The sequence below is a fragment of the Ctenocephalides felis genome, unplaced genomic scaffold (genome assembly GCF_003426905.1).
Source record: "Ctenocephalides felis isolate EL2017-DRISC unplaced genomic scaffold, ASM342690v1 CF-g0.4_SCAFFOLD_01886, whole genome shotgun sequence".
In the NCBI taxonomy this organism is placed as follows: domain Eukaryota; kingdom Metazoa; phylum Arthropoda; class Insecta; order Siphonaptera; family Pulicidae; genus Ctenocephalides; species Ctenocephalides felis.
In genome coordinates this window covers 160,078,009-160,082,164 of record NW_020538040.1, presented here as the reverse complement: position 1 = coordinate 160,082,164, position 4,156 = coordinate 160,078,009, and positions in this window count along the sequence as shown.

The following is a 4,156-nucleotide window of genomic DNA, read 5'->3' as shown; positions in this document are numbered from 1 at the left end:
ATAGGGATCTATCGTTGTATGCGTACCGATATCAACAAGGAAATCTGCATAGATAAATAAATATGTAGTTATATCCTAGTACAAATGTCGATTTAATGAAAAATGCCTGAATCAGAAGAATATTTTACCCTGTTTCTCAATATTTTACCCTATTCCTTAGAAATTATTTCTATATTATTCGTAGATTTCTATAAATCTTTGAAGTTATTAAAATAGAAAATATTTTTTAGGCCAGACAAATATTACAGCTGTTCAAAGAATGAGTTTATATCGCCAGCGAAAAAGTAAAAAAAAAATATCATCAGTCAATGAACATATGTTGATTTTAATTACATGACGTTTTTCAAACACAATTATTACATGATGAGTGAAGTTGCGAAAACAATATTTATTTAGGCGTTGTTTAACAAAATCCACTGTTTGAACAAATATTACAGAAGTTATTAATAAGCAATTACTTCATTTCTTTGATGAAGGTTCATTTCTGAATGCTAATTACAATGACAAACCGATCACGTCATATTTGAAGTATGACTTTAATTACATTATTGTTTTTAAATATTACAAATATTTTTAATGCTATTATAAATTTATAATTTATAATTCATCATTATATAAATGTGTATAATGGTTGACACTTTTAAATATATGCATCACGAGTGTTTACCATATTACCAATAAATATTATTCAAAATTGTTATGATGTATTTATTTTTACTTAACTTAAATTTGCTTCTTCGTACAGTAGCAATAAGTTTTACTTCAATCGCGTGTGATCCTTACGCGCACTGTGATCATTACTTACTGATTGCAATGCATTCAGATTTTTTAATATATTTTTAGCATTATTTATTTTCATAACAGTTTTTTACATAGGGTAGAGCGAGCTTAAAGGTCGGAGGGTAAAAAGATCTACTACCATTATCTCGAAAACAAGCAAAGTATAGAATTTTTTAGTGATACTGTTTCAAAGTAGAATCCAAATGATGTGTAATCAGCTATCATCTTAATTGTTGGACGTCGCTACCAGGATATAAACCAAAAACCGTATTTTTTGTTGGTATGTTTTTTGGTGTTGAGCTTTTGTATTTTATTATTTATTTATTTATTCCAGCCTATTAACCTAGAAATACAGCAATACCCTAATTCTACCTCACTCTTAACTTAGCTTAAAACTAACCCTGCGGATTAATATGAACAAAAACCTAATTAATGACGTCATAACTCTAGTTTTATATACTGGTTCCCCAAGTCACTTTTCGAGCTTTTTTATTTAGTTTGATATCCCAATATAATTTTTAGGTATACGTTATTTAATTATTGTGTAAGATGTATTTGTTAAGTTAGATTCAAAAATTTTTATATAACCTTTACAAAAGCTTATATGTGCGCGGGGTAAAAATGACTAACTAAACCTTTGCATTGGGAAAGGTGTAAACTATAAGAAGTAGTTAATAAAAAAGTATATTCAGTGAAAAACAGCAATTTTACAAAAAAACCAATTGAATTAATAGTTATTCGACCACTGATCAAAGTTATATACAACGTAATCTTTGTAAAATTGGGAACAACCGCTCAGTTTTATATCCAAAGTAAGAATTTTTTTTCATTTATAATATAAATATTTTTAAACAATTTCTAAATAACTTTGACGAGACTAATAAATACTAAATAACAATAATAATATAAAAATAATAAATGTAGAAACGCATAGCAAATTTACGATGCTGAATGCTGGTCATCGGTAGTTTTATACTTTACGAGAGATGTATAAAATTTATTTTAAAAATATTTTTTTTTTTTTTTTTTTTTTTTTTTTTTCCCAGTTCGAAACCAACTGCCGTACAGGTAGCATCAGATCAATAAATATTCAATATTTATTCTTATCAGTTGACCTCAGTTCGCTTCGAACCTTCGGCCAGGTATACTGTGCCTCACGTTAGTGTAAACAAACATTGTTATCATCCAAAGTGAAATATAAATTGAATTTAATAGTGAAGTGTTATATAATAATCAAATAAATGTACCCGTAAGGGTACATTTATTTTCGTTCGTTGAATATAAAATTTAAAAAACTGTTAATTAAGGCATAATTAATAATTATGCAAAATGAACCATATAATCCACCAATTCCGTTAGTTGAAGTTGATAAAGTGCTTAACTGCAGTCCCGAAAGTGAACATCTTTTACATGAGTCACAGCCAGCAAGTAATTTCGTAAATCCTACAATACGCAACAACAACATGAATGAAGAACAAATGGAATCCTGCAACGAGCCCTGAACTTATTATAATTCCATCCTTGGCAAGTTGTTGATAGTCCTAAAAGGAAACGTCCAAACCGACAAGTAGATCAGCCAATTCAACTAACAAATAGATTCAACGTATTAACAAACAAAGAGCCTATTGCTGTTTCAGAATATCAAAAAAAAATTTGCCACCACCAGTTTTTATTTACGGTGTGGTTGATTTCCGAGGTATGGTTGATGAAATCAAAACTATTCTAAATTCAAAAATTTACCACTAAAACATTTCCTAATGATATAATCAAATTTATTGTTTCTTCTGTTGATGATTATAAAAACCTCGTTAAATATCTCCGAGGTCGTAAAGCAGTTTTTCATACCTATCAGATTAGCAGCGAAAGAGCATACAGAGTGGTCATGAAATATATGCATTACTCAACCGATATTACAGAGCTAAAAACAGCAATTGAAACTTTTGGGCATAAAGTTAGGAATATAACAAATGTTATTCACTTTAGAAGTAAATTACCACTCAACATGTTTTATGTTGATTTAGAGCCAAGCAGCAATAACTCCGATATCTTCAAATTAAATAAAATCCAAATCAAATTGTGCATTTTGAACCTCCAATGAGATCATCAGAAATAGCACAGTGCAGTAGATGCCAAATGTATGGTCATACAAAATCTTACTGCAACCGGCCATTTAGGTGTGTAAAATGTGGTGATCAACATGAGAGTAAAAAATGTACAAAATCAAAAGAATTACCTGCATTTGCACTAATTGTGAAGAGTCCCATACTGCAAATTATAGGGGTTGCCTAACTTATAAAAACCTCTTGAACAGTAAACCTAAAATAAACACCAATAGCAATAGTGCGACTAATCAAAATTATTCGAATAATCATCCAAATTATGCAAAGCATTCTACTTTTAATCATCGTAATGAAAATCTTTTTAATTCAGAACATATGTCATATGCTCAAGCAATCAAATCTAGTAAATCAGAAATTTCAGAAAGTATTAATTCAAGTCTCTTCCATTTTTTGAATGAGTTCAAAAGTATTTCAATCAGCTCATGCAGCAAAACACAATGATGATAAACATGTTATCCACGCTTATAAATAAACCTAAATAATGTTCAAATTTCTAAGATTAGGATTATGGAATGCAAATGGGCTTTTACAGCATAAAAATGAATTGATAGTGTTCCTTAATGAAAATAAAATTGATATATTACTAGTAAGTGAAACCCTTTCACTAAATACTCCAACTTATTTATTCCTCAGTACTATATTTATCATACATGTCATCCAGATGGTACAGCACACGGTGGCTCAGCCGTATTGATCAAGTCCAACATTTCTCATTATGAACTCCAAAAGTATGACAAAGAATTCCTTCAAGCAACAACAATCCAAGTTCAACTTTCTTCTTTTCCATTAACTATTTCTGCAGTATATTGTCCTCCCGGCATAAGATTAGCGCTTCACAATTCTCTGATTTTTTTGGGGTCGCTTGGAAGTAAATTTATTCGGCGGAGACTTTAATAGCAAGCACACGTTTTGGGGATCAAGACTGATCAATCCAAAGGGAAGAACACTTTATGAAGTTCTTGATCAACAATGCTATCTACTCTTTCCACAAACTCCAACCTACTGGCCTACTGACATAAGAAAGAAGCCGGATTTACTGGATTTTTTTATAATAAAAGGTTTAAATTCCAAGTATACTGATGTTAATCCAAGCTATGATCTTTCATCAGATCACTCCCCGATTATTGCCACTGTTTCTTCTTCTATTATGAACGTCTGTAATCCTGTTAGACTTCATTCAACAAAAACTAACTGGGAGCTATACCGTTGTAAAATAGAAGAGAAGATTAATCTCAAATTAGTCTAAAAATCCAGCA